At 42.3% G+C, this 20,428-nt stretch overlaps 1 protein-coding gene across 1 annotated transcript in view; it reads left to right on the plus strand.

Moving 5' to 3' along the window:
* Positions 1-4,595: 4,595 nt before the first annotated feature.
* Positions 4,596-20,428, plus strand: part of LOC115270442 (uncharacterized) — a 134,475-nt gene continuing 118,642 nt past the window's right edge. The window contains exon 1 of the mRNA XM_062852342.1: positions 4,596-5,556. The gene's annotated coding sequence lies outside the window, so the exon portion shown is untranslated. The remainder of the gene's footprint in view (positions 5,557-20,428) is intronic.

Raw genomic sequence — 20,428 nt, forward strand, 5'->3', positions numbered from 1 at the left:
TTTTCAGGTTCAAAAGTATATGTTTTCAATTCAAACTTAGGGTTGTATAATAGATACGCATGTAGAAATACACGGATATATTTTTTGAAAATTTTTTCGAGCTTAATTTCATGCGTGGAAAACAATTTGTTAAGCGATGTTATTGAAAAATATAGCAATTTGTGCAGAAGCTTTAAAAGGTCTTTCAGGAAATGTTCTACCGCATTCAAACGAAGTTTGAAATGCAAATTTAAATGATTGGCATTTGATGTTGACATATTAAGGCAGGATATGTGTGAAAATAAAGTTTGTTTATGCATCCATTCCCAAATGGCAGAGCTGCAAAGTTGTGCCCATACTTTCTGGGACACCCTATATGAATAGACAAAGGACGTCTAGCGGATCTGTAACAATTCATACCAGAAATTGAGAAGGGAAATCAGCATTTTTTGTAATATGTAGAAGCGAGTCAGCAATTAAAGCAAATTGTTGGGCGATTGTTATTGGCCATCTAAGTTTGTAAGCGAAACTCTATGTTTGTTGTGTAAATGACACCTCTAGTTAACGGTATGGATCAGCAGTTGATATTGACTGCCACTCCCCAACCTGCTTTGCACATAACTCTTGGAACGCATTGTACAAAGCCATCAAAAAAGCAAGTCCTGAAAAGGTACAGATGTGGTCTATGATGGCTGTTGTGAGACATCAGCAACGAACGTATGACTTCACATGAAAAGCATGTCACAATTTAATGGACGCTTCCACGGTTCTTGAAGGAGGTCCTAAGCTACACGGTCTTTCAAACGTAAGCGATTAATTTACTGTGGTGGTTTAATAATAATTATATTTCAGGCATTAAAAGTCTACAAAGACATCTACAGAGCGTGTTTTATAGATGAATTGGATCCAGACTATACCACGTTGAAGGCTAGGTTTGGAACAATATGGGAGACCCTTAATTTGCCGAATTTCTCATAGTTTCATATTTTGCAGTTCCAGTTGATGATATTTACATACGGTAAAATCTCTTGGTGTGTTTGGAGAGCAAGCTACTGAGAGCGTTCCCAGCATTTTTTCAGAAACATGGGAGAGATATCGAACGTTCCAGACATCTAAATCCTATTTCAACCAGCTATTGAATGCTGTGATTGACTACAATAGCGGGCATTTGAATTGGTTTTGGTTATTTGTAGTAAATAGTAACTGTTTAATTGCCATAAATACTGTAAAAATCTATGGATTTGGATTATAAATTCAATCCACGATAACTTTTGATTTCGAAGATAAAATGTTCTCAAATTTTCAGTAAGAATACTCGAATACCATGCGTTTCGAATGTTGGATTCCAAATTTATGAGGGACAGGTTGATGGCCACAATCGTGATACAACCGCGATTATTAATATTCAATCGCGTTCAAAAAGAATTTCATTGAAAATCGCCCTAAAATTTCAAATCGTTCAAACTATCAATTCCCTCCATGAAACATTTTCAAAATTTCAGAGATGATACCTGGATACTATATCTTTCGAGTGGTGGGTACCGCTTAGATGGGTATTTTATTTTGTTAATAACGGTATTAGACACACCGTGGCAGCTGAACCTGAATCACTGTGATGCGGCTCAGCAACTGCTTTGTCAGGCGGTTTCTGAATGGGAGACGGATATCGCCATCATATCGGACCCATACCGAGTACCCGCCGGCAACGGCAACTGGGTCGCGGATGGGACCAGAAAAATGGCGGCGATATGGACGACGGGTAAATACCCCATCCAGGAGTTGGTGTCTGCTACCTATGAGGGCTTCGTGGTCGCCAAAGTAAACGGGGTCTTCTTCTGTAGCTGTTATGCGCCTCCGCAGTGGTCAATCGAGCAGTTCACGCAAATGCTGGACCGCTTAACGACCGTGCTAACAGGGCGAAGGCCGGTGGTAATAGCGGGTGACTTCAATGCCTGGGCCGTGGAATCACGAACCAGCGGGGTCAGATCCTGCTAGAAACACTGGTCATCTTAAATGTCGACTTGGCTAATGTCGGTACCAAGAGTACCTTTAGTCAAAACGGAGCGGAGTCAATTATTGACGTGACCTTTTGTAGTTCTGGCCTAACAAGTAGTTCGAACTGGAGAGTAGATGATGGCTACACTCACAGCGACCACCTGGCGGTTCGCTACAGTATCGACTACAACAACAGCAGACAGCGGATAGAAGAAGAGGCGGCTAGGCCAAGGCCAAGCCCTCGCAGGTGGAAGACATCATACTTCGACGAAGGGGTAGTTAGGGAGGCGCTCCGCCGTGAGCGAAACTTAATCGGTTTAGGCGGCGACGGCGACCATGCCTAGGCGAGTCCACCCTAGAAATGGGAGGCCACCAGCTTACTGGTGGACCGACGCGATTGCGGACCAGCGCCGCGCCTGCCTACGGGCTAGGCCCAGTGTGCAATGGTTTAGAGAAAACGGCGGAACACGTTTTGTTCGTGTGCCCGCCTTTTCGCACAATGCGTGACCGCATGCTTGCCACATGCGGGGAGGACACAAACCCGGACAACTTGGTCCAGAAGATGTGTAGGGATGAGTTTGGTTGGAACGCCGTTTCAACGGCTATCACCCATATCGTCTGGGAGCTACAGAGGAGGTGGCGCGTGGACCCGGAGAGTGGCTAGTTCAGATGCAGTACAAGAGGAGGGTCCAGGGGTTCGGAGTCGGCTTCGTAGGTCATACCAGTGCCCTGCGGTCGAGATCGACCCTTACAGCGATTATGTGGCCGGGAGAGGAAGTCCCGGTAGCGGTGCTGTCGTGGCGTCAGTCTACTGGGTTGGATCTGAGCCCGCGGTTGGAAAGGGGTCCCCGCCAAAGGTCGGGGTAGGTGAGACCCTGCTGTCTGCAACCTTCGGGTGCATCTGATAGGGCCTGAAGGGTAGTGATACCCTTCCTTACGGGCAGGCCAGATCGGGTTGCACGTGGGCATCAGTTCTTGATGTCTGCCAAGCAGTTGGGCGCGGGCGGGGTTGATCCTGCCCGCCTTCCGAGGACAAAGGGAGTGGTGAGGACCACTCGGGAAACTGGCTAAGCGCCAGCATGTTACCGCGATGGACTCTCCAGAGCGAGTCATCGATGTTCGTTGCTGCTAGGCTATGCAGCTAACCTTGAGGGTGCGATGTGCACTAACCCCTCTCTGAAGCAATACCTTCCTGGTGGTTCCGGAGAGACGTAGGGTTTGGCGACCATAGGAACGTGTTTAGTGGGTACGAGGAGAGCGTAGTCCTGGCTTTTACTATTGTTGTAGAAGACCACAGCCCCACACTACCCTATCCTTGATATTAGGGTGTCTGTTTGCAGATTCTCCCCCTATGGTTTAGAAGAAAAAAAAAAAGAGGCCAGAGTCATCAGCCTCGACAGAATGATCCGTTTCAATAGTTTTCCGGCGGTCTAGGAGGCAGATAGGTCTGTATGCCGAGTTTCCAATCGCAAGTTCTGTTGATGGTCTCGGTTCATGTTATGCTGTAGCTGATTTTCCTATGCATTTCCTTTTTACGACTGGCTCTCGCAGGGCGAGATCCGTTAATTTCCGGAAGACCAAAGTGCACAGTTGAGCTGAGACTCCTTCCGTGGTACTCGGACGTCGATCAGCCGCCCCTAACATGCGAAACAGACGCTGTTGTGATTCACTCTTCCTGAAGAACAGACGGCCAAATTCGCGGAAGCAAGTAATTTAGGTAATGATTAGTTGACGATTCAGTCATCAAATTGATTGAAAACGATGATTAAATTTTTGTCCAACGTTTCGCTTCGTATGGATAGTAACAAAGCAGTAATTTTTTTTACAAAAAATGTAAAATCAGGGATCAGGGTAAAAAAGCCTTCTAAATGAACGAATCCTGTAGTGGTGGTATTAGACTAGAACAAATACTGCTACATTGAAGATTACTGAGAAAACCTACTGAACAACTATCAACTTTACCCCATGTTACGGCACTAATGCAACGAAAGTGACACCATGTGTACTGTAGACGCCACCCCAACCCGTAGGTACTACAGATATCTCTCGAAACAAAACCACTCCCACAGCCACAACCAACTCTTGAATGGACTTGGAGTGTGACGTTTTAATTGTGTATAGAATCGGTGGGACCATCATCAGGGTCGGATAAACTTTATGAAAATATAAGTTTCCAAACATATCAGAGTGCAAGTTCGTTCCGAAGAAATATTACGTAGAAATATAGCTTGAGAACCATTGCAAGAGATCGTGATGATTTGCATTGCACAAAGTTAAAAAAATTGCTTCTTGTACTAAAATACTCAACTTTCTAAATTCCTGTCTGTCTTCAAGAAGCGAACGATTGCCGATAGAGAATATGGTACAACCAATTCCGTCGAACCTTCTTTTCCAGTTCGAATCAAAAATACAAAAAAAAACTCCCAAAAACCCAGCCAAGACGATTGTCGATCCCGCCGACATCCAATCTCCATTCCTTCTCGCATTATCGTTTTATTAGATTTATGCTTACGTATGCAGCACTTTCTCGCCGGCAACCTTATAACTGGTGTCGGTCGAAAAGATGCATTAGAACGAGACGTATTCTGAATGCGTGTGTCGTGTCACTTACCTACCCATACACATGCACCTTCTACAGCCAGCAGTTCAGAATCAGAACCAGAATCAGAAGGGAGAAAAAGGACGCGACATGGGTGCCGATATCGACGATTATGCTGCTGTGTGTGGCTTTGGTTGTGCGGGCCAGAACCGCGTGCCCCGGCCCACATCGTGGCAGGCAATCCAGCCCAGTCAGTCAGTGTGTGTCCCGGTCCCATTCAGGATAAGTTTATTTTCGTAAGGCGCTGCAGCCAGCAGTGCATTCTCGTTCGGCTCAGTTTGCGATCGACGTCGGGGCGGGCAGGACGATGATTTATGCGATCCCGGTGCGGTTCGAATTCGGTGGGTTCGGTGTGGTCAACCATTCGGGATAACAATTATGCGTTTTGAAAGGTTCATGGGATCAAAAGACAAGGTGGACGAAGCAAGTCGAGCGAATCGCAGTATATATCGGATTACTTACGGGATGTCCATTGATAGTTTCGAATAGCCGAATGAATGTCATCTGAGTTTCAGTGCAAATTGTGAGAGTGAAAGTGAATTTGGGCGACTGATCGGGACCGGTCAGCTGACCCATCGGTGGCAAGGATAAAGCCTTAAGGAATAAATTATGAATAATTTCGGCTTGGCCTTGGTGTTAAACTCGGTGAGAGGCAGAGCCTGACGTGTGTGTAATATAGTGCTTCGGGATTTTATTGTACTGTGAAGCTTTCAGCTGAAGAAATTTCGATGATTATTATCGCTGGGTGGTCCAAAAAGTGCAGGCATGGGTCCGAAATTACACGTTGCATATCTTAATCAGCGACCATAATTCATTTAGTCACGGTTCTGGAGGTGTGGAATTATTATAATCGAGTAATAAATGGTATTCGTTCGATAATTGAAGTGCATGCTGTAACTTTTACGAGCTGGGAGGCTGGTGCGCTGAACAAGACATAAGCATTTTATTTTGGGAAGCAGGAAGAAAACCGGAGTTACATAGAGGTAAGCATTTTTGGTTCAACTTTTCAGATTTATGAAAACGTCTCAGTACTGAGCATAAATTGGTTGATTGGAATGATGATGATTTTGTTCTACCATAGGCATCTGCCTATAGCACTGCACTGGAATAATCTGAAAAGCGATTTGATCAAGATTGTGCTGTTGTTAGTGATCAGTTATTCTCCTATATAAAGGACCAAAAAGGGTTGTGCGGACTCGCAAGCAGAGACACTTGCGCGAAACCCGCGTCAGGGGAAAAGAATCTCCTTCCAAAAGAATGTTCCCAAGAAACAACTGCAAAATCAAGCCCTCGATTGACAGAATACTCCCAATAGAGGGGGTCGAAGAGCCCGCCCTCAATCCACGAAATGTTAACAACAATGAGGAGGCAGCTTCAGTCTCCTGTCCAAATCGTTTCATTCGGGTGCCCTGATGGTCTCTCCACAGAATAATATGTTGCAAGATCTATATTTGGCGTGACAGATCTTACACCGCAACGCAATATTGTAAGGTGATCAGGACGCATAAATTGGTTGATTGGAATATGCATTTAATTAGTACATTCTTTTTAGCTGCTAATCATGGACTAATGACAGGTTGATATTACTTACTTCCCAAGTAGCACAGAAAACATCTTCAAATTTTAAAATTTAAAAAGATTAGTGCATACGGGCCTGTTCTAAAAAGCATTGCTCCTTTAACACCTCCCACACCTACGGTCCTGTAAGTCTGTCAGATATCTAGACCTACATGTACAAACAAGAAGAATACTTCATGTAGCTCAAAACTTCAAATCCAAGTAACAACACAGTGGCTGACACTGAGGAAGATTACAAGTGGTTGTCGAAATACGCGTATCTGTCAAAGGATAAGCAAAATAGGGCGGAATTAAAATATACAAAATTGATTACACTCATTCGAACACAACGGAACAAAAATTAACTATTTCTATGTCTCAAGAGCAAACTTATGTGTCTCCGACGGATTTTGGGCCACTGAATCCGAATCTGGGCTTAGATTTGCTCCAGCACGTCACAATTTTGAGCTATACCTTTATTTATGGGGTAAAATATACGAACTTGGTCAAATAACATCTACATTACCCGAGCAAAGGCGGATAACAAAATGATAATAAGTTCTGTTATCTGGTTATCATTCTTTTGATAATTGAGTTTGTTATAATTTAGGTTGAATTAAGAGCCAACATAACAAAAATGATAACTCATATTTACTTCTCGAATACCAAAATGATAAGAAGTTAAGTTATCATTGAGTTCAAATGGATAACTAATTGTGTTATATAATATTTTGTTCAACATTGCATTTAGTTATCAACATAAAAAAATACAGCTGATTGATAACTGGTTTTGTTATCAATTTGTTATCATTCACTGCTATTTTATCGACCAAAATAGTAAAAATCTACTTTACCGACATCGTCACCTATTGAAAAAAGGTTTCTTATAATCAACAACCAATGTTTTAAACTATTGCGCCCAGGCGGGTCTCGAACCCTGATCGAGTGATTGTCGGTCGTAGCCGATATCCCCTATACCAACGGGACTCATTGAGAGTGAGAGTAATAAAAGGCTACGCTTTCGTACTGCAGTCGCATTGAAGGTGGAAAGCGGAATCTATTTTTAGATTCGAGGTTCATCAGATTGTCAGTTTTGGGAAAGCTTTGAAATATGCGTTTGGAAACAGATAACTTATTTTGTTATCATTTAGTTTTTTATGTTATCGCGATAGATCAAAGTTATCGATAACAAAATGTGTTATCATCTGGTTATCATCAATTGAAAAAGATGATAACAAAAATAACAAAATGATAACACCGATAACACAGTTTATTATCAAAGTGATATCACTTTGTTATCCGCCTTTGCTCTGGTATCGACTCATGCAAAATATTTCGTTTTACAAAATCAAATTTGATAGCCAAGTTGATAGCGGTTTATGTGGCTTATGTTAGGTACGATATTTCCCATACAAGTTACCCTCCAAAAGTTGGATGCAAGTTTACTTACTATCATAAAATTCTTAAATCCTTCAAATTTATTTTGGTAAAACGAAATATTTTGCATGAATCGTTAATTTAGATGTTAATTGACCAATTTACCCTTTGATTACTTAAAAACAATATTTTCATGCTTAATGGCTTGCAATAAAAAACGCCCATAATCGCATATTTTACCCTATAAATAGTTGTATAGCTCAAAATTGTGACGTGTTGAAGCAAATTTGAGCCCGAATTCGGATTGAGCGTCCCAAAATTTGTCATATAGACACATTAGTTTACTCTTGAGACAAAAAAAAGTGGAGCTGTTGCAATTCTAATGCTTTTTAAGTGTTACAATAGTACACTTGCCGGGGCCCGTGGCGTAGTTGGTCACACGTTCGCTTCATATGCGGATGGTCATGGGTTTGATTTCCAGCCCCGGCACTTGCAATTTTTCGTCAGTTGCTTTTCCCCCGAGAGCAACTGACACTGACCCTCTTCTGAGCCCCATGGCTCAAACGGACCCGGATACCTGGACATCGGCGAACTGCTACTCATAATGGACCCCCAATCGGACTGGAAAGAAACAACGGCCATCCATCATCATCCTTGTGCTCATCATTCTACTAGGTATAAAGTAGAAAAAGTGAAAGCAGCAGAAAGGCAACCAGTTCGATAAAGTAGAATAGAATCTAGGCGCTGTACAAAATGTAAGTGCAGCTGCCAATTGAAATTTCTCACGTAGTGCCCCAGTGGACAATAGAGCTGTAAATTAGGTTAAGTGATTAAGAATAATAGTACACTAAAACTAATCTCAATGCCCCATAATCCATAAACGTAGTAACTTAATTTACCGTTGGCAGCTTCTATTCCCAGGAAACAGCCATACCAACTACGAAACTAATCTGTATGTAAATTTCGTCTACACCTCTTTGTCTATTCTTCATTGATGTTGAGTACTGCATCCCAAAATAGAAGAAATCAGGTACATCAATCAATTCAAACACTAGAAAGGCACCAAACAACAAAAGCAATCGCATTACGCAACGTGCAATATTACATAACCAAACCTCATAATCACACCTAGCTCATCTCATCCCATCAGTCACGGCATCTCATCTCCCCGAAGTTGCGCTGCACTGGTCAACCATCATTGCATTACTTAATTACGACGACCCCGCGCGAAGCGTAGAGCCCCAGCGCTGCTGACGAGCTCCTCCTGTATGCTTCCGTGGCTTCTGTCATGTTCCTTATCCGACACCGACTGGCGGCCGACCGCTGGCTGGCTGCTGGTTGCTGGTTGTTGGTACATGTGTTATATTGTTTTACACCTTATCATTATCATCATCGCAATCCTCGGCGGAGGCTCATGTCCGAGCAGTACGAGTGGAAGCCCCCGCGTGTCCCAAGTTGTCCAGTCCGAAACCATTTCCCAATAGGTATCACTTTACACACCACCACCGACCATAGCCGAGGCTTGAATCTTGGAGGAACTTTGGAGCAGCGCTCTCCTCCACTAAGCGCGCATGAATGGGAAATTGAAATTAGCAATTATGATAATTATAGGGGGATCATAAATTAAATTTTTCACTTTCTTTCCATAGGTACTGGCAGGCTGGCGTCGTTGTTGGTCAGCGACGTTACACGTCGAGTGCTTTGTGAGGTCGAGGCGTCCAAGTACCTAATAGAGGAACTTGACCAGTGGGTTTCAACCAAGGGTGAGTTCTCTCTCGACTTTTGGTTTTAAGACAGCATTGAGCTTGCAGACATTCACCAAGTATGTTTGTGGCAGAGCTGGTAGTTTTGACCGAAATTCTCAAAAAAATGATTTTATTAAGTTTGTGCTTTAAAAAAGGTCGCACTTTTGTAAATTTGATTATGTTTAAATCCTTATAAAATTATAGATTCAAAACGCAGTGCAGTTCGCTTACTGCATCGGCTATGTGACTCCTATTATAAGTAAGCTCAGTAAATCTGTACGGTGTGGAGCGGACCTGGTGTGATGGTTAGAACACTTGACTATCACGCCGAGGACCTGGGATCGAATCCCACTCCCGACAAACTCGCAAAATGTGAGTTCTTCCTTCGGAAGGGAAGTAAAGCGTGGGTCCCGAGATGAACTAGCCTAGGGCTAAAAACCTCGTTAATACAGATAAAAAATAAAATAAAAAATAAAAATAACCGATTAGCTTGGAGCAGGTAACCAGTAGTCAAGTCATAACTAATAAAAGGCGATTCACTGACTGTTTGTAAGTTTTACAGTCGTAGGTATCTATTAAAAATAGGATTACCTCGTGAATCCCTCCAGGTATTTCTTCAGAAATTCTTTCATAAGTTTCTTCGAGATTTTTTTTCGTGGGATTTGACGATGCGTACGGTGTTCCTGTAACCCAAATATCCATTAGCACTATGTTTTGCCTTTTTGGATTTATAGGGCTGTTACTCGGTCAATATAGAGCAAATCAGTTTTATGATAGCAATATATTATTACGCAAGGCGAATAATAATGCCTAGTGGTTACTTGGGGAGCTAAGCTGCGTAACATGGTCCTCGGAACTTTATGCCGCAAGTTGCCCGTGACCATTAGTTAGTATCTTATGCAATGTTCCGATTTTTATCTGGACTTTGTGGAACTTGGAAAACACACTTCCAACCAACAGGTAATCTGCATACAATTCAGTAGCGGTTACATAATCCTACCAAAAGTTCGGAGATCTACTGCATATATCGATTTTGTAAGGAACGTCTGAGAAATGTGTTGATTGATTGATATGTCTTTACTGTAGAGACTTTCAGCCCTTGGCTGATTCGTCTCTCGAGAAATGGGTGTATTACCTTATTGGCATCAGTTGACTACTTAACCTTTCAGGACGCGCGCCATCTAGTTCCAAAGAAGTTTCAGGAGGTTTCAGAGGCGTTTAAGACGTTCCAGGGGTGTTTCACGGGGTTTCAGAAGGGCTTCAAAACGTTTCCGTAGGCGTCAAGGGATTCAAAGGTTTTCAATAGAGCTTCAGAAGAGATCAAAAGGAGTTTCAGAGCGATCTCAAAGCGTTTATGGAGATTTCAAGAGGCTTAGACGGTTTCAGAGGGGCTTCCGGGGGTTTTAGGGGCCTCACAGGCCTTCAGGTATGCTTCAGTGTAGTTTCAGTGGATTACCAAGGTCGCGTTTTAAGGCATTCATGGGACATTCATAGACGTTTCAAGTTGTGTCAGGGCATTTCAGGGGGTTTCCGAAGGGTTTTATCGAATTCATAGGCTTTCAGATGACCATTAAGGCGCGATTCAAGGCGTTTCAGTGGGTTTGACGGGGTTTTCTGGGGGTTTTAAAGTGCTTCACAGGCTTTCGAGTGGGCTTCACGAGGATCTCAGGGGGTTTCAAAGGCGTTCCAAGACGTTTTAGGTTCAGGAGGTTTTAGGATGATTAACAGCACAGTTCAACAAACTTGACCCTTCCACTAACACCCAAATTCCCGTGACGCCTAGGCCTGAAAGAATGTAGAGGTTTCTATGTACTTTCAAAGGTGTCCAACTAATCTTCCTTTCCCATCCCTCAGCTGTCGCAAGGACGTGGCCAGGACAGCACTTGACCGTTGGAGGATTGCGTCAATCTTGTCTAAGAGTCAGAGATTAGTCCCAAATCTTTGTGCTTTGGTAACGGACAGGAAGGATGCAACCCTCATAACAGCGATCCAGGGTTGTACCACCTACGAATTTGTGCGACTTGCTTAATGCTAATGCTAATGCTAATGCTAATTAACAGCACAGTTCAACATTGTTACAATGAGTTCGCTGTAACACAATGACCTCCACCACTTTCATCACAATTCTTCATCGGATTGTAAAATTACATGTTGTCTGCAGTATGGGGCTTGCTTACAATTTTGTGTGTAAGATTTTTTTTTATGCAAAAGTGAATTAAATGAAATGGCAATTTAAACGTTCTAATATTTACCTGAACTAGTAGCTTTGAGAATTTCTTTCGGTGACGTTTTCAAAACAGCTGCAGAGAGAGATTAAAGGAGGTTTCAGTGGTGTTTTAAGGCGTTTCACCACGTTTCAGGGTTCCCGAGGATTTAAGGGCGCATCCAAGTGAGCTTTAAGGTTTTTCAGACGGTTTCCGAAGTATACCCGTAAGTTGTAAAGAGCCGTCAGAGGTGTTTCTATCAGTTCCAGGACGTTTTGAGGGGTTTTAGACCTGGGTACCGTAAACCGGGGTCAAATTGATCTTCGGGTTGAAATTGATCAGACGTTTTTTCGCTAGATAAAGCATACTTTTGATAATTTTCTTTTAAATATCGCAAAGTATCAGATTTCAACTGCACGATACTTGCGAGGAAATTATTTAGAATATGCTAAATGTAACAGAAAAACGCCTGATCAATTTCGACCCGAAGATCAATTTGACCCTGGTTTACGGTACTGCGGAAAGAATCAATGTTGTCATAGAGTCTCCATTTGCCGTTATCAAAATATCACCATTGAACTGTCAAAGCTTAAAGTGGTCAGGTACTGTTCTTACGCGATTGCAACAGGCTTCAAATGTATTACAACCAGATTTTTCAAAAATAATTTAAACAAGTGAAACTAGGCATAACAAAATACACTTCGTCGTGTGGAATGTGAGGAAAAGTATAAAAGTTGTTCTGAACCAGTTATAGCTAATTTTGCCACGACTATATATATAAAAATTTCCGTCGTGAGTGGAAATTAATAAACTTCGAACACGAGTTTAAAAAGGGAATCATGGGGGATTAATTAATTTTTAATCGGCGTATGATACAATCGATCGAAACCAGCTATATCAGATTATACACGAATACGGATTCCCGGATAAACTGATACAATTGATCAAGGCGACGATGGATCGAGTGATGTGTGTAGTTCGAGTCCCTTCGAATCTCGCAGAGGGTTACGACAAGGTGATGGTCTTTCGTGCTTGCTGTTCAACAATGCGTTAGAGAGTAGGGTAGGGTAGGGTAGGTAAGGAGAGCGGAGATAAATACGAGTGCAAAGATTTTCACGAAGTCCGTTATATTGTTCATTCATAGCTGTGGAAGAGCTCATAGAACTCTAAGCTGATAAATGAGTTTTTTGCCAGTGAGGACATTACACCTAAAAAGAAGAAGAGGAGAGGAAAACTGCAAAGTACGAAACCAGATGTTTTAAATCCCACAAAGGGGAGCCAAATACGAAAAAAGTTGACAACCCCTGCGTTAGACAGATCGCGTCGATCGCCTCCAGACGAGCACAACTCTTCATCTCGCGATCGCATCCGACCGACAACAAAGTGGCCGGTCGGAAGTTGCTGCAATTGATGATCGTTAGGATAAAGGTCGAAATTTTCCCGATGGTGTTTTCTCGTCGACGACGTTGTCTTCGTCATCGTCGTGAGTCAATGACTTTGCAAATGATCGAGCATTGATGACGTTGTCGGTTGACCTTCGTCCGCGGCGGGGACGGGATAGAACCGTTGGTTGTTATTCGAAGGTCGCCAGCCATAACTCACTCGGCTGCGGAGTAACAATGACTCAATTTGTGGGGTCGATCCACGCGGGAGACCCCGACTAATTTGACTTATTACCCAAATTTGAAAAGCTGGCTAGCTGGCGTGAGAAGTTCCCCTGCTGGCTTTCGCCCGTAATGAACCTATGTTTACAAAGAGGTTTTAACTTATCAAGCGTGTGCTGCATAGCATATTTTATGACCCGCACGTGAACCTTATCAGTCGTCGTCACATCGGACGCATTCATTAGCATGCATATTCATGTGATTAGCCAGATGAAAGCCATTTTCGTGTAATTGAAAGTCACGAAGAATTCTACACGCACACCCTTCAAAATTGAATAATAGGGCTCAATTAGGGGGAAAACAGATCCGCAGGGAACCTGTTCGAGGCGAGGCAAGGCTGCGACGTAAATGGCGAAGCGTGAAAGCACTTTGAGCTCTAAAATCAATTTGTAGCCGCAAACAATTCACGCATGAATATCAACTAGGGCCGTTTGAGCGCCCTTCGTTGTCCGTATAAATATGTGAAAATTACATTGAAGACATTCGCCTGGTGCGGCTTTCCCGCTATGTAATGAGGAAGGTGGTACCACTTCTGAAACATAGTAGCAGTTGGTGCGTAGATTAATCGTTCAATCTCTACTCCAGGTTGCGTCCACTGACGTCCCTCCCATAAAATACCATCGCAACCACGCAGAATTATGGATGGCGAATTTCGCTTTCAGCAAATCGGTCTCCCGCTCGCGTTGATTCGATCTCACGTCGTTGCGGTTAGTTCCTCATGAAACTTAACGTTTTAATTTTGCCCGATTACCGAGTCACGAAAAGTGCATTTTCTAGTTACCACCACCACCGACCGGGCTGCTGCTGGCTGCGCTGCGGTTACCTCCCGCTGTAGAACCATCTGTTACCGCCGCGCCCAGTTAATAGGGGGAAGTAAGGATGGAAAGATAGAAGTGACCAGGCCACTTCGGGCGATTGTTACGCGATGAGTGTAGTTTTATTGCATCTCCCACTACTCTCTTTGGTTATTGGTAGAGACTGGAAGAAGTTGCGTCGCTATCAAGATTCAGAACATATGTTTAGCTTTTTTGTACGACGCGATGAGGTACGCTTCATGCCGAGGGAATTTGATTAATGTAATTGGATTAAAAGCAACTTGTGTGATCCTATCTTAAAATTATCTGGCAGTTAAAAACTAATTTGAAAGTGGTCGACTTTCCTGTAAATTTATTTCAACAGGGTTTACTTGCATTTATGAAAGTATACTGTAGTTGTTCAGGCTACAAGTTACAAAATGAAGTTACAGGGACTGCGCCAACATGAGCCTGTGGGACTGTTCCTTTCCTACTGCGATGTACTGTTGGTTCTAACGAATTACAAAATTTGCCCCTGTGTAAATTGTTACTGACTCACTTTTGCATCTATGATGGAAGTCATCGTAAAAGATCCAAATGTGATTCCGCCATGCATGAATGCACCATCACCACCATCATGCAGCAACCTGCTTATATGTAAGGACCTACAGCTGCTCGGTGTTCTTCGCTGATACACACTAGGTTTCACTGGCGTACACCAGAACGGATTTCAAATATGAGATGAATATTGGAATTTGAGTGTATCGACTATTTTGACTGTTTTTTCTCGCCTTTTTGTACCGCCTCAGTGTGCGCCAGACAGATTTACAAATAATGGAGTTAATTACCGTGTTATCCGTACTCTTATACGCGCTATAAAATATTGGAATGATCTGCCCAGAAACTGCAGATCTACAAATATTACTTTTCTTTTAGGCAAAGAATCAGCATTTTCTTTAAATCTAATATGTAATTGCTCATTGGTATTAGTTGTAACACACATACTTTGAAAATCATTAGAAGATTATTTGTGCTGTTATAAGTTGTAAGTAAATAAATAAATAAATAAAAAATACATTGCAAAAGATGCAGCAAAAGTACCTTATGTGTACAAAAGTGGAGTCGATATACGTACATTATTGGCGGGTCAGTAATAACGCCTATATGACTTGAAGCGATATATTATGCGAGTTACGGTGTGCACCATCGCCATGTAAACATGCATCTTATGCGACTTATATGTAAAAACATTTCCATTCACCTAAACGAACCGCACAACCATTTAACATCAAGCCCTGCTTGTGAAACAGGCTGATTGATTATCATAACATTCTAATTTACTTCAGTGTTTGTTGAAATGTGCTTGGTTTTGCTGCGCTGGGCCAATTTAGCAGACTATCTGGACTATCTACCACTTTCCTAGCGCCACCTATTGTTTGATAATCAACACGATGGGAGAATTTGAAAACCCACGAAAACCAAAAAAAAAATACTCTGCAACCATAATGATGGCTTTACTTTTGGCACTGGAACCACAGTTAAATAGCAGATCTTTCATTATTATCACACTTTTAATCGCTTTATGTTAATGTAAATGTTTCTCGAATATGCGATTCTATATGTGCACTTTAACGAGTTCATTTGTGCATTTACGCGATTTTATTCGTACAGCAACGCGAGTTGAATTGATGGAAAGATGATTTGAGCACTGGTTTCAAAATAGTTTAGGGGCGTTTTAGAGCGTTGGGGGTAGTTTCAAGATGTTTCAGTGGATTTCATTGACATTTCAGGACATCATAAATTCAGGAGAGGGTTTATGGGGTTTCCTGGGGTGCTTCAGGGGGTTACAGTGGGGTTTCAGGAGATGGTCAGGTGGTTTCATGGAGAAATCAGGGGGCGCAGAGGAACAGACATATCACTTAGAACAAACTTCTTCAAAAAATACTGTCACGAAAAAGTAACCCCCAATGCAAAACGTACTGTGTTTGGCCGGGCCAGCACATCGGCTGTAGTGAGTAAATGTCAAACAGGAGCAAAAACGATGCCAGCGCCTCGAGTTGTCAATTGACAATTCAAAAGGTGACCGATGGAAAGCGGAGTGTGACGTCTGTTTCTCTGTGCAGGGGGTTTTCATGTGCGTTTCAATGCTTTTCGGGCCATTTCAGCAAGTTTTAGAGCGTTTTAGGGAGTTTCAGGCGATTTCAGGAGATTGCACGTTTTAGAAAATCAGATTCTACGTTACATTGGGGCTCTAGCAGTTTTCCAGTCTCCTATATCGAATTAGTTGTTATCGTCCTGCTTCCACTTTTTTGCTTCATTTATGATAGAATGATAAGCACGAAGATATTGATATGTGGTTGTTGTTCCTCTTCCAGTTCAATTGAGTGTCCATTATTCGTTACCGTTGGCCGATGTCCAAGTATTCTGATTCATTAGAGCCATGACGGAAGAGCACTGCCCTCACTCGCATAACAGTCCCATTTGACTTTTCATCACTTTTTGAGTTAGCGTTATGAATTATCATCATTTTCGATGTACTACCAAAAACAATAATAAAAATTACGAATTTTTATGTCAATGTGTGAATAAAATACCAAGTCATGAGCGTCCCATATCAAAAGTACCCGCACAACAGTCCCATTATGGATTTTTGTGTCACGTAACACAAAACTGAACAACGTTGTAGTGATTGTAATATTTTTTACAGTTATATATTCATGTGCAAAGCAATCTGTGAATGTTTCGAGATGATCGAAATATTTTTCAAATTTTGACGATTTTTCAAAGTTTCATATGGAAACAAGTTTTTAAACTTGAAATGCCGTTTTATTCTTACTTTTTACAAATGGGACTGTTATACGAGTGGGGGCAGAGCAACTGATGACAAATTTCAAGTGCTGAGGCTGACCATAACCATTCGGTTTTGAAGCGAACGTGTGATCAACTGCCCCACGGGACCCGCAGATTTCGAGCATTTTTCAGTGAGCTCATGGGTGTCTCAAGGAGCCACAGAGAGTTTCAATGGATCTCAGCGACATTTTGAAAGGTTCTAGGAGATTTCTAGAAAGTCTCAGTGGAAAATCAGAGGCTTTACAGAGTAATTTCAGGGGTCTCAGTAGGTTTTAAGGAGTCTTGAGGGCTTTAAGAGAGTGTATGAGGGATTCCAGGAGCCTCAGTGGGTTTCAGGCAACATCAGAGGGTTTCCAGGGAGTCTCAGAGAGCTTCAGAGAGTTTTCTGAGACGTATCACGGGGGTTCAAGATGTTTTCAGGGGCGTTGCAGGAGGTGTTATGAAGTTTTACGGCATTTTCAGGGGCTTCAAGAGAGTGTGAGAAGGCTAACGGCTCTTTCAGGGATTCCAGGGAGTCTCATGCAGTATCGGGGGTTTTCAAGGGATCTCTGAGGATTTCAGAAAGTTTTTTGAGACGTTTCACTGAGTCTCAAAGGCGTTCAAGGGGTTTTCAGAGGCGGTTCAGAAAGTCGTCTGAAGTTTTAAGGCATTTCAAGAGGTATTAAGGAGTTCCTAGGGGTTTCAGAAGTGTTTCAATTGCGACTATGGATCTCCCTGCAAGCCCCTCAGACTCCTTAAAACACCCCAAATCCCCCGAAGCTCCCTTACAATCCCCTTGTGTTAGGCTCCCCTGAAAGTCCTAGAAATCCTCTGGGCCTTATCTCAAAAAAGTGTGGAGCATTACCATTTTTTCTACATACAATCTTCCGGCACGGAATCGTCGACCCTGCTGAATGTTGTTTTCGCAAAACCTTCTTCTGGCATTCCTTCTACATAAACAGCTTATTGAAGTTTGCCGGTGCAGTTGCATAAAGCCTCTGCATAGTGTTCCGATCCAAGCTTTCCTACGCTTCAGCAATCAAACTCTCATCATGCTGTCTTTCGTGCAGATCCATCCAATTGTGGAATCCAGCAGACCCTTTGCCACCCCTGCAAAGAGACAATACTGCGAAATTTTCTCTCAACAACTGTCTGAGACACGTGTCATCCATCACAACACAGAGAGCATGCGAATCTCACAGTAAATGAAACATTCCTGCTTCAATATTAACAGTCAATTATCGTAAGCGCCTCGGCTATTCATTGACTAATACTCTTCTGACCATTCTTTCCGGACAAAGAGCACACACTTCTCTCCATATATCCTAAGCCTACAAGCGTAGGTAAATCGAAAACTTGCGTCGGCACTCAACTGTGTCTGGTTGTAACAATAAACACACGTTTCTCGGAATCGATTGATTCCGAACTGGAAGAACGGCATCAACGATATCCCAATCCGTAAGTGCGGTGTGGGCGGAAGGAAGCGCGATGAACGTGCAGATCTTTTCAGACGGCTGACTGGAACTAACAAGGATATTGAGTCGGTCGGGCATGCTGTGTTTGGTGTAATAATATTATTGCTATAATAGTGGGAGTCCATCAGGAGCGCGCACGCAGCTGCCACACGCAGCAGAACGGATATTGCTTTGTTAGTGGCAGCCTCACAGTGTGTGGATGATGCCTGGAATTGGCATCCGGATTAGATCTTGGCTGAGCATAAGGCTTTTAATCGAGAAGAAAATTTAATTATTTGCGGTTCCCAGAAAACATCGGGGAAAAAACTAAATAAAAGCCCAAATTCAATCCTTCTATTTGCACAACAACGGTTTCAAAGGATTCAACCGAGAAATCCCTTGTCACCCACCAATAAGGACTCAGCAAACTGATTACGCAACTGGATATGGAATGGTGATTTAGTGCACTGGAAAAAAAGTCGCACTCAACCAAAATTTCGAACCCACAATTGCCAATAAATCACGTCCAATTATGGTGTTTTTGGTTCGGCAATTCGTTCAACCGGCGATCTCCCTATTCTTACTTTCCTTTGACAGGCAGGAAAATTAAAAACCACCACCACCAATGCTCGGGAAGGAAATCCTCCCAATAATGCCCCGCTCGGTGCGTACGTTCTGTTGAATAAATATTTATCGAAGCGCGCTTTTTTTTCTGGGTGAGCAACTTCACATATGGTGTGTGCAGTGTGCAGTGCCTAACTGAGTTTGACGGTGAAAGTAGGGTGCAGTCGCACTTAGTTCTATTCCCATGGAGTGGGATTACGCAGGCAGAGGATAACTGATTGGGAGGGGTCGAGCCATAGCCGGTAATGTTCTCGATTTGCCACATTTGTTTGATTATTGAACGGTTTGGGTTTTCCTAGGGGAATAGCGATAGCACGTGGTCTGATATCTATTGATGGTCATTTCTTTTCAGCTCGGCGCAGAAATTGCCCATTGAATTTGTTTGATGGCAATCGATTTGTTGAAGCGAACGTTAATGGGTACGTGTGCTTGTAAGCGGATTTGGAACTGTGAAGAGCACTTTTCCTTATTTAAATCTGCTGTTCGTCGCCTAATCCTTAATTGCATTGAAATTGTTGCTTATATAAGCTGCAATTTTGACAGCAAAGGTAAAGACACTAATCAAGTCAACATGTTTTTAAATTCAAGGGTATTATAATTGTGACATCTTAATTTATACATATCTTGAAACTTCTAACTTCTAGCCTCTAGCTTCTAGCTTCTAGCTTCTAGCTTCTAGCTTCTAGCTTCTAGCTTCTAGCTTCTAGCTTCTAGCTTCTAGCTTCTAGCTTCTAGCTTCTAGCTTCTAGCTTCTAGCTTCTAGCTTCTAGCTTCTAGCTTCTAGCTTCTAGCTTCTAGCTTCTAGCTTCTAGCTTCTAGCTTCCGGAGGAAGAACTCATAATTTGTGTATCTTTCTTGAATGGGATTCGATACCAGGTCCTTGTCGTGGAGGTTACAACATTTCATTCTTTTATCTTTTTCTATCTTCTCTCTATTTTCTATCTGCTGATTTCCACCGTCCTGTATCTCCAAGTAACAATGAATGCTGATCAAGTGATAGTATTAGTTGAACAATAGCTGGTTAATGGTGTCAATGGCTGAACACATTCACAGCTGAGTATTGGTCTGAAGTATGGTTTCTTCACCCTCTTTAATCAGCAATACATAGATGGTTGAATATCAAGATGAATAGAATATTATTCATCTGTGCACCAGCTTTAAAACAAACACCAATATGCAGAATTAATCATCTGTTGTTCAACCTTTAGTCAAATAAGTTTTGACAGCTGACCCAAGCATGTTTTCATCGAGTCCACAATATAGACTTAGTTCAACTTATGTTTTTGAAGTAATGCTCTTGTTTTCGAGGATATGTATACAATTGTGTATGGTGTATGTGCTAAGGAAAGTGACTATAAATCTGGTGGTCCGAGTTCGATTCCAAGTTTTCCCACAGATTAATTTATACATTCCTAAACATCTCTTCTGGAAATAGATGCAACTAATTATAAAAATAGGCTTACGAAAGTGTTTTTATTTTATTTTTACACAATTAATAAATTTTATTGATAAGTGATTAAGCGCATATTAAGCCTTAAATCAGCCTTCCAATGAACCTCAAACCAGCTTAAGGTTGAATAAAATCATCAAAATTATATGTTTAGGAA

Source organism: Aedes albopictus, chromosome 2 (assembly GCF_035046485.1).
Source record: "Aedes albopictus strain Foshan chromosome 2, AalbF5, whole genome shotgun sequence".
NCBI lineage: Eukaryota > Metazoa > Arthropoda > Insecta > Diptera > Culicidae > Aedes > Aedes albopictus.